The sequence below is a fragment of the Myxine glutinosa genome, chromosome 7 (assembly GCF_964187855.1).
Source record: "Myxine glutinosa chromosome 7, kmMyxGlut1.1, whole genome shotgun sequence".
Lineage (NCBI taxonomy): Eukaryota > Metazoa > Chordata > Myxini > Myxiniformes > Myxinidae > Myxine > Myxine glutinosa.
Window position 1 is genome coordinate 135301222 of NC_136267.1, and position 12351 is coordinate 135313572.

Sequence of the window (12351 nt, forward strand, 5' to 3'; positions counted from 1 at the left end):
ACTAACCCTGTAACATGAAGACTAACCCTATAACATGAAGACTAACCCTAAAACATGAAGACTAACCCTAAAACATGAAGACTAACCCTATAACATGAAGACTAACCCTAAAACATGAAGACTAACCCTACAACATGAAGACTAACCCTACAACATGAAGACTAACCCTACAACATGAAGACTAACCCTAAAACATGAAGACTAACCCTACAACATGAAGACTAACCCTACAACATGAAGACTAACCCTATAACATGAAGACTAACCCTAAAACATGAAGACTAACCCTATAACATGAAGACTAACCCTACAACATGAAGACTAACCCTAAAACATGAAGACTAACCCTGTAACATGAAGACTAACCCTGTAACATGAAGACTAACCCTGTAACATGAAGACTAACCCTGTAACATGAAGACTAACCCTGTAACATGAAGACTAACCCTGTAACATAAAGAACTAACCCTGTAACATAAAGACTAACCCTGTAACATGAAGACTAACCCTGTAACATGAAGACTAACCCTATAACATGAAGACTAACCCTATAACATGAAGACTAACCCTACAACATGAAGACTAACCCTATAACATGAAGACTAACCCTATAACATGAAGACTAACCCTACAACATGAAGACTAACCCTGCAACATGAAGACTAACCCTGTAACATGAAGACTAACCCGAACACATGAAGACTAACCCGAACACATGAAGACTAACCCGAACACATGAAGACTAACCCGAACACATGAAGACTAACCCTGTAACATGAAGACTAACCCTGTAACATGAAGACTAATCCTGTAACATGAAGACTAACCCTGTAACATGAAGACTAACCCTGTAACATGAAGACTAACCTGTAACATGAAGACTAACCCTGTAACATGAAGACTAACCCTGTAACATGAAGACTAACCCTGTAACATGAAGACTAACCCTGTAACATGAAGACTAATCCTGTAACATAAAGAACTAACCCTGTAACATAAAGACTAACCCTGTAACATGAAGACTAACCCTGTAACATGAAGACTAACCCTATAACATGAAGACTAACCCTATAACATGAAGACTAACCCTACAACATGAAGACTAACCCTACAACATGAAGACTAACCCTATAACATGAAGACTAACCCGATAACATGAAGACTAACCCTGTAACATGAAGACTAACCCTGTAACATGAAGACTAACCCTGTAACATGAAGACTAACCCTACAACATGAAGACTAACCCTAAAACATGAAGACTAACCCTATAACATGAAGACGAACCCTAAAACATGAAGACTAACCCTACAACATGAAGACTAACCCTAAAACATGAAGACTAACCCTACAACATGAAGACTAACCCTAAAACATGAAGACTAACCCTACAACATGAAGACTAACCCTACAACATGAAGACTAACCCTATAACATGAAGACTAACCCTAAAACATGAAGACTAACCCTATAACATGAAGACTAACCCTACAACATGAAGACTAACCCTAAAACATGAAGACTAACCCTGTAACATGAAGACTAACCCTGTAACATGAAGACTAACCCTGTAACATGAAGACTAACCCTGTAACATGAAAACTAACCCTGTAACATGAAGACTAACCCTGTAACATAAAGAACTAACCCTGTAACATAAAGACTAACCCTGTAACATGAAGACTAACCCTGTAACATGAAGACTAACCCTATAACATGAAGACTAACCCTATAACATGAAGACTAACCCTACAACATGAAGACTAACCCTATAACATGAAGACTAACCCTATAACATGAAGACTAACCCTACAACATGAAGACTAACCCTGTAACATGAAGACTAACCCTGTAACATGAAGACTAACCCTGTAACATGAAGACTAACCCTGTAACATGAAGACTAACCCTATAACATGAAGACTAACCCTATTACATGAAGACTAACCCTGTAACATGAAAACTAACCCTGTAACATGAAGACTAACCCTGTAACATGAAGATTAACCCTGTAACATGAAGATTAACCCTGTAACATGAAGACTAACCCTGTAACATGAAGACTAACCCTGTAACATGAAGACTAACCCTGTAACATGAAGACTAACCCTGTAACATGAAGACTAACCCTGTAACATGAAGACTAACCCTGTAACATGAAAACTAACCCTGTAACATGAAGACTAACCCTGTAACATGAAGATTAACCCTGTAACATGAAGATTAACCCTGTAACATGAAGAGTAACCCTGTAACATGAAGACTAACCCTGTAACATGAAGACTAACCCTGTAACATGAAGACTAACCCTGTAACATGAAGACTAACCCTGTAACATGAAGACTAACCCTGTAACATGAAGACTAACCCTGTAACATGAAGACTAACCCTGTAACATGAAGACTAACCCTGTAACATGAAGACTAACCCTGTAACATGAAGACTAATCCTGTAACATAAAGAACAAACCCTGTAACATAAAGAACTAACCCTGTAACATAAAGACTAACCCTGTAACATGAAGACTAACCCTGTAACATAAAGACTAACCCTGTAACATGAAGACTAACCCTGTAACATGAAGACTAACCCTGTAACATGAAGACTAACCCTGTAACATGAAGACTAACCCTGTAACATGAAGACTAACCCTGTAACATGAAGACTAACCCTGTAACATGAAGACTAACCCTGTAACATGAAGACTAACACTGTAACATGAAGACTAACCCTGTAACATGAAGACTAACCCTGTAACATGAAGACTAACCCTGTAACATGAAGACTAATCCTGTAACATAAAGAACTAACCCTGTAACATAAAGAACTAACCCTGTAACATAAAGACTAACCCTGTAACATAAAGACTAACCCTGTAACATGAAGACTAACCCTGTAACATGAAGACTAACCCTGTAACATGAAGACTAACCCTGTAACATGAAGACTAACCCTGTAACATGAAGACTAACCCTGTAACATGAAGACTAACCCTGTAACATGAAGACTAACACTGTAACATGAAGACTAACCCTGTAACATGAAGACTAACCCTGTAACATGAAGACTAACCCTGTAACATGAAGACTAATCCTGTAACATAAAGAACTAACCCTGTAACATAAAGACTAACCCTGTAACATGAAGACTAACCCTGTAACATGAAGACTAACCCGATATACATGAAGACTAACCCGATATACATGAAGACTAACCCTATAACATGAAGACTAACCCTATAACATGAAGACTAACCCTACAACATGAAGACTAACCCTATAACATGAAGACTAACCCTATAACATGAAGACTAACCCTACAACATGAAGACTAACCCTAAAACATGAAGACTAACCCTACAACATGAAGACTAACCCTGTAACATGAAGACTAACCCTGTAACATGAAGACTAACCCTACAACATGAAGACTAACCCTAAAACATGAAGACTAACCCTACAACATGAAGACTAACCCTGTAACATGAAGACTAACCCTATAACATGAAGACTAACCCTATAACATGAAGACTAACCCTACAACATGAAGACTAACCCTAAAACATGAAGACTAACCCTACAACATGAAGACTAACCCTGTAACATGAAGACTAACCCTGTAACATGAAGACTAACCCTGTAACATAAAGAACTAACCCTGTAACATAAAGAACTAACCCTGTAACATAAAGACTAACCCGAACACATGAAGACTAACCCGAACACATGAAGACTAACCCTACAACATGAAGACTAACCCGAACACATGAAGACTAAACCTACAACATGAAGACTAACCCGAACACATGAAGACTAACCCTACAACATGAAGACTAACCCTATAACATGAAGACTAACCCTACAACATGAAGACTAACCCTATAACATGAAGACTAACCCTATAACATGAAGACTACCCCGAACACATGAAGACTAACCCTACAACATGAAGACTAACCCGAACACTTGAAGACTTAACCTACAACATGAAGACTAACCCGAACACATGAAGACTAACCCTACAACATGAAGACTAACCCTATAACATGAAGACTAACCCTACAACATGAAGACTAACCCTATAACATGAAGACTAACCCTATAACATGAAGACTAACCCTACAACATGAAGACTAACCCTAAAACATGAAGACTAACCCTACAACATGAAGACTAACCCTGTAACATGAAGACTAACCCTGTAACATGAAGACTAACCCTGTAACATGAAGACTAACCCTGTAACATAAAGAACTAACCCTGTAACATAAAGAACTAACCCTGTAACATAAAGACTAACCCTGTAACATGAAAACTAACCCGAACACATGAAGACTAACCCTACAACATGAAGACTAACCCTATAACATGAAGACTAACCCGAACACATGAAGACTAACCCGAACAAATGAAGACTAACCCGAACACATGAAGACTAATCCTGTAACATGAAGACTAACCCTGTAACATGAAGACTAACCCTGTAACATAAAGAACTAACCCTGTAACATAAAGAACTAACCCTGTAACATAAAGACTAACCCTGTAACATGAAGACTAACCCTACAACATGAAGACTAACCCGAACACATGAAGACTAACCCGACAACATGAAGACTAACCCGAACACATGAAGACTAACCCTACAACATGAAGACTAACCCTACAACATGAAGACTAACCCGAACACATGAAGACTAACCCTACAACATGAAGACTAACCCTACAACATGAAGACTAACCCTATAACATGAAGACTAACCCTATAACATGAAGACTAACCCGATAACATGAAGACTAACCCGATAACATGATTTACTGACTAACCACGTGCTATACCCCGACTGTAATTTAAATAGTAAAGAGGGCCCCGACACCCTTCCCAAAAATCTTCACCCCCACCCTCCTCCATCATACTAAAAACCTCAATGCTACTCTCCAAAGGGTCTAGACTATCCTAAAATGTTTGATCACGATCAAGTAAAGCAGTCAAATTGACTACACTTCCCAATATTGGAACGTCCCCCCTCCCCCCTTTTCCACCTCCTCCCCCCATGTACCTATAATAAGTGTATTCTGTACCTACAATCAGTGTGTCCTGTACCTATATAATCAGGGTGTCCTTTACCTGTAATCAGTGTGTCCTGTACCTATAACCAGAGTGTCCTGTACCTATAATCAGAGTGTCCTGTACCTATAATCAGAATGTCCTGTACCTACAGTCACGTGAAAAAGTAAATACACCCCATGTAAAGTTTTGACTTTTTCAATATATTTCAACATACAGCTATTTGATCTTCATTTCCACAATAATGATAGATAAAGGTGATATAATATAACAAATATCATGAAACATTTACATTTTGTAGTCCATTGTATAATTTAAATAAACATAAATACAAATTTCGCATGTGGAAAAAGTAAGTACACCCCTACATTTATCACTACTTCAAATACCTAAAATTAGAATCAGGTGCACCAGCTCAGGTGCAAATGATTAGAACATCGTTAGAGAGGATCTTGGAGGAACCTATCTTATTTAAACCTCAGACATTTAGTTTGGTTTGCTCTTTGTTGTTGAAGTGTGCGGCGTCACCATGCCTAGATCAAAAGCGCTCTCTGAGGCCTTCAGAAAGAAGGTTATAGATGCCTACGAGTCTGGGAATGGATTTAAAAAGATCTCCAAGCAATTTGAAATCAATCATTTGACTGTCCAGAAGATCATCGACAAGTGGAGAAGATTCCAAACAACTGCCAACTTATTCAGGCCAGCCCGCCCCAGCAAGTGCAGCCCGAGAGCAGACCGCAAGATGCTGAAAGAAGTCTCGAAGAACCCCAGAATGTCATCACGGGACCTACAGGTAGCTCTTCCCACTGTTGATGTCAAAATGCACGAGTCTACCATTAGAAAGAGGCTGCACAAATTTGATCTACATGGGAGGTGTGGCAGGAGGAAACCATTGCTGTCCAGAAAGAACATCAGGGCAAGACTGAAGTTTGCCAATGAACACCGAGGCAAAGACCAGCACTTCTGGAACAATGTGCTCTGGACAGATGAGTCAAAGGTAGAGCTATTTGGCCACAGTACCAGAAGACATGTTTGGCGAAAATCAAAGACAGCATTTGACCACAAGAACCTGATACCAACTGTAAAGCATGGTGGTCGAAATATTATGGTTTGGGGCAGCTTTGCTGCATCAGGGCCTGGGCAGCTCACCATCGTAGAATCTACTCTTAATTCTTCATTGGACCAGAGGGTGCTTGAGGATAATGTGAGGCCATCTGTTGGAAAGTTGAAGCCCAACCGAAGGTGGACCTTGCAACATGACAATGACCCTAAACATACCAGTAAACCCACCAAGGAATGGCTGAAAAGAAAGAAATGGAGAGTTATGGAATGGCCAAGTCAAAGCCCGGATCTAAATCCCATCGAGATGTTGTGGGGGGATTTGAAACGAGCTGTGCATGCAAGAAACCCCTCAAACATCGCACAGCTGAAATAATTCTGCATGGAGGAGTGGGCAAAAATTTCTCCCTGTCGATGTCAGAGACTGGTAGACAGTTATAAGAAATGCCTACTTGAAGTTGTTTCTGCCAAAGGGGGCAATACCACCTATTAGAGCCAAGGGTGTACTTACTTTTTCCACATGCGAAATTTGCATTTATGTTTATTTAAATTATACAATGGACTACAAAATGTAAATGTTTCATGATATTTGTTATTTTATATCACCTTTATCTATCAATATTGTTGAAATGAAGATCAAATAGCTGTATGTTGAAATATGTTGAAAAAGTCCAAACTTTACATGGGGTGTACTTACTTTTTCACATGACTGTATAATCGGTGTATGCTGTACCTATTGTCAGTGTGTGCGACACGTATTGTCGTTGCATGCTGTACCTATCGATGGCACATGCTGTACCTATAGATGGCACATGCTGTACCTATAGATGGCACATGCTGTTCCTATCGAGGGCACATGCTGTACCAATCGAGGGCACATGCTGTACCTATCGAGGGCACATGCTGTATCTATTGATGGCACATGCTGTACCAATCGAGGGCACATGCTGTGCCAATCGAGGGCACATGCTGTACCTATCGAGGGCACATGCTGTACCTATCGAGGGCACATGCTGTACCTATCGAGGGCACATGCTGTACCTATCGAGGGCACATGCTGTACCTATCGATGGCACATGCTGTACCTATCGAGGGCACATGCTGTACCTATCGATCGCACATGCTGTACCTATCGAGGGCACATGCTGTACCTATCGAGGGCACATGCTGTACCTATAGATGGCACATGCTGTACCAATCGAGGGCACATGCTGTTCAAATCGAGAGCACATGCTGTACCTGTCGAGGGTACATGCTGAACTATTGTGGGTGTATTCTCTACCTATTGTTCGGGCATGCTGGACATATGGTGTGCATATTGCTGTTCCAATAGTGAGTATATGCAGTAATTATGGTCGCCATGCTGTCAATCCTACAACATGAGCAAGCTTTGATTGACAGGTCTAAAACTGTGCCACCATAAACATTCAACCTCAGGATGTAGAGAAAAATGTTTAAGCAGACATCTGCATGATCTGTGATTCTGAGATTACAGTGCAAACACAACGGGGAATAAATGTCAAATTTATGTAGAAGATTATTACCTGGAAGCAGATGTAACAGACGTACATCACCTTTGGGATGCTCCACAAACATAAAGTGAGGCAAAGCAAGATTTCAAAGTCGGAAAATTAACAGAAATGCTTATTATTATATGGTTGTTGTTGTTTTATATGCAACCTGTGGCTGCTGGTTGCATCATTTTTTCTCGAAGTGTCTGTGCCGCTGATGCAGTGTCCCCTGTTACCAGTGAGCTGGTGCTCATTTTGCCGACCTCCGAAGGATGACAGGTTGAGTCAACCCACCTGGTGTTATTTCAATGCCATGAGAGGGGCTCAAAATCAAGACCCCAACATTTTAAGCCAACCACCTTAACCGTAAGCCAATACCAGGATTATCCTATGGTCACTTCATATCATTCCAAGAAAATTCCCATCAGGAAGTCGTACGTACTGCTGTGATATGATGAATTGAAAGGTCATGAATCGCATGAGCAGTTTTTATTAATTTTCATTATATCCCCCAAACTATGGAATAATACTGCCTAAACGTGCCTGGAATTGAGCAACTTTGATGTGTTTACATTAATGCAATCAGACTAATGTAAATACTTTCCATCTTCATTTGGTAGAGTTACATCAGGTCCCTTGTTCAGGGCTGTGAAAGTCGACAAGAGCATTTCTCTTTTTATGTCTCTGCCCCCCCGAAGGTGGCCGGAGGCATTATGTTTTCAGGTTGTCCGTCCGTCCGTCCGTAAGGGCTAAACCTCGTTTTTCTCAGCAACCATATGTCTGATTGAGACAAAACTTTCAGGGTAGGAGCGACACCCATGTATAATATTTTTATGATAAGTAGGACATCATATGTACGTGGTATGGCAGCCATCTTGGATTAAACGCATATAATTAAAACAATATTTCTTGGAAACCCCTGAATGGGAAAATTTGAAACTTGGCACATTGTCAAGTACTGTACTTCCAATGAGGAAGAAAAGCAGGATAATTATGACGTCATCAGTGGCGTGATCCCCGATCCATAAATAAGCAGAGTGTACATTCTTAAAGGTCATATGTCATGTGGTTTGGCAGACATATTAGCTTCAAAGCGAATATTAAAAAAAAAAAAACTTCTCCGAAACCACTTCACTGATCGATGTGAAACCTGTCATGTGATACTTGAAAACAGCTGAAGGGATTTAAATCAAACTTGTTTATTTTAGGACAGTCAACGAGGGCATCTATCCATTGTCACTGGCAGGGACTACACGGAGGCATATTGTCGACGCAGTCGCATTGCTCTAGTATTGAAATGCATTTTTCCGAATTATCCTGCACAGCAACATTACATTACTGTATATATTAGTCAGATTCACTATGTTAACAAATATAATTTCGTTAAAAATTTTGGGATTAGCAAACCTGTACATTTTTGGAATCTTCAGAGCATGGAGAATCCGAAAATCAATGTTGGCATTTGCACAGGCACCTGCATGGCCGCCATTTTCGATTTTCAAAATGGTCGCCATAAAATACATATTTTGCGCGATCTCGGCTTCAAGTCAACCTAGAGACTTATTTAAATATGCTAATCCTATGTTTTCTGGGTCAAGGAATCCAATAAAGGCCTCAAAATAGTGCTCAGGATTATAGAAAAGCAACAAACAAATGTAATTGAAAACCATCGTCTTTATATTTGTGATATAACTATTACATAATACATGATATTGCAAGTCCTTTGAAGTTATAGGTATAATAATAATAATAATAATAATAATAATAATTCATTTATTTTGTATAGCGCTTTTCCAGAAGCCCAAAGGCGCTTTGACAGAGTGGAAAACATAATGCATAACAATACATGAAAACAACAATTGCAAAAAGACAAGAATCAATAGGGAAATATTTAAAGCAAAAGGAGGGAGAAGGAGAAGTGATAGTCAGGGGTTAAATGCTGTGGGTTGAATGTTGAATGCAGTGTTGAACAGGTGGGTCTTTAGTGATGTTTTGAATGTGGTGAGTGAGGAGGAGTCTCTGATGGTGTGAGGTAGTGAGTTCCAGAGGGTGGGAGCAGCGATGGAGAAGGCCCTGTCCCCCCAGGATCTGAATTTGGTCCGGATGGAGGGGGTCAGGAGGTTGGTACCAGCAGAGCGGAGGTTGCGGGTGTCTGGTATGGGTTTATAAAGCAAGAAAGCAGCCTTGTTAGTATCAGATTGAACTATAAGTCCTATACACAGGATCTACGAGGTCTATACCGTTCAGGAATATGCTTTTACAGATCTTCATCACTGTCCTGAGGGTCATTTTCGCAAAGGTGTCTACGCAATGCCAATATTAATTTTTGGATTCCTCATGCTCTGAATATTCCAAAAATGTATAGTTTTGCTAATCTCCAAAAATTTTGAACGAAAAAAACAGTGAACCTGACTATATACACTGCAATATAGAAATGGAGTGTTGAACTTTGTCATTGTACAATAATCATTCTTGTTCCTTCCTCTTGTGTTTTAGACAGACTGTGCACAATCTGCACAACATTGAAATAGCCTGTTTTATTTATCAGACGAGTTGTTTGTTATATTCAAAGACGAGGCTAACGTGCACCAGCGCTTTCTGCACTTGTTCTTTGGAGTATCAGTCACGGCCTATCAGCCATGTTAGCGGACCGAGTGGCCGAGCTTTGTTACTCGCGTTATTCACAACTTCCTCGCCGAGGGAAACCGCGGCCTGGTCGCGAATGGACCCTTCTTGCAGCGTTTGTGGTGGACCGCGGAGGGGATGATCTGGAAGTCGTTGCCATGGGAACAGGTACCAAGTGTATTGGGGCATTGCAAACGAGTCGGACCGGTGAGGTGCTGAATGATAGCCATGCAGAGGTGATAGCTCGCAGAGGATTTCTCAGGTATCTTTATCATCACCTGAAATTGGTGCACACTGCAGCGGGCAGTCCATTATTGGAATACGACACAGACACGCGGCTGTGTTCCTTCAAACCTGGGATCTCCATTATTCTTTTTGCAAGTCACACGCCTCGTGGGGATGCATCCATTGTACCAATGACCTGTGAGAAATCTGATGAGGTGGAGAATACAGACACAACCGATGTTTCCAGTTATCCTGAATCTCCTGTTGGTGGAATGCCAAGAAAGCGCAAGTTGCTTTCGGACACAACAGAGATAGACTCTGCAAAGAAAATGCATCATTTCATGTGCTGAGAAATGTGAAGAAAATGTAGGTTCCAACATGGGGAGTGCTGACATAGAACAGCCGGATAAAGTTGGGAGCATTTTGAATGTTGCCACAACCACTTCGAGCCACGTGGACATCCACCGCACTGGTGCCAAGGTAGTTTCAGGGTCTGACAAACAAGATCCACTTTCTCCTGGTGCTCGATATCACGCAGTTGGCGTGCTGCGCCGAAAACCTGGCCGCGGGCAGGCCACTTCGAGCTTCAGCTGCAGCGACAAACTGGCCCGTTGGGCCGTTGTTGGTCTACAAGGAGCACTCGTCTCTCGCTTCCTTACGTGCCCAGTTCGGATCAAAACTCTTGTACTGGGTGCTGGTTGTCCATTCTGCCCTCGTGCCCTGCATCGTGCTTTGCTTGGCAGAACTGTGCATGTAACCAGCCTTCCTGAAGATTATGGCCCAAGAGAAATTTGCTTCTTGCGATCCAACCTCGAGTTCGAGCACAGCCAAAGTCAAATCAAACGAATGGTGTTGGATTCTGGTTTGCATACTTGGCCCTGCCCAGCCGCAATCAGCTGGGTCGCTCTACCTGAAAATTCACTGGAGGTGAGCATCAGGGGAAACCGGCAAGGTGCTACCAAAAAAGATCGCTGGGACAACACCAGCAAGCTGTTGGGCCAGCAGGGCGGCACTTGTTGCAGCATTTAAAAAGCGCAAGAACACCCTACCAGATGAGCAACTTCCCAGCACCCTGCGAGATGGAGGATGTTTGCTTCATACATATTACGATTACAAAATGGCTGCCAAGGCCTACCAGGGGGCATGGCAGAACGTGCAGGAGCAAGCCTTTCAAGCCTGGTCCAATGCAACTGGCACTTTTATGGAGTTTGAATAAATGTGGAGCCCACCCAGAGAAAACGACCACGAGAGATGAGCGGTCGAGGGGGCACCGAGCCGCAGTAACGACCAAGAAGAGGGGAGAGGGCAAAGGGACCATCCTTCACTTCGACGTGGTCATACTTGCACCCCCAGGAAGTCTCGATGGAAATTTTGGAGATGGTCAGACGTACACGATGGCTCACAGGAGCTGGAGATAAACGTGTCGAGTTTATTTGTTTTTACATTCATGAAGAGTACATCAAATGATATTTCTCGCACAGGGACGGGTAAAATAACGTTTCCTGTGAAAATCGCTGCCCCTTTCGAACAAGTGGGATTGCTTATAACTGTGGGTTCGGTTTGGGATTACCGGCGTACCTTGAAAGGAGTAAGCCGACTCGGAAATTAGGAAAACTTTCTGAGCCAGCACTAACAACTGCTTGTCCATACATGTCCAATGCATGAAAACAACAAGTTTATCTCTAATCCATGGAGTAAATCAATTTGCTAAGTTGGCTAAATTTTTCCTGTTTAACTTAACTTCTAAAATTGAGACTTTAAAACAGCTGTTCACCGCCATCTCTTGTCTTCCCCCATCCAAAATCTTGATCTTTTCTAACCATGTTAATTCACCCCAGATCCACTTTTTTGAAATTCCGACTTC

At 41.5% G+C, this 12351-nt stretch overlaps 1 pseudogene; it reads left to right on the plus strand.

The window, feature by feature from the left end:
- The first annotated feature begins 10132 nt into the window (after nt 1-10132).
- On the plus strand, nt 10133-12120 carry LOC137430872 (tRNA-specific adenosine deaminase 1 pseudogene; annotated as a pseudogene).
- Nucleotides 12121-12351: the final 231 nt, after the last annotated feature.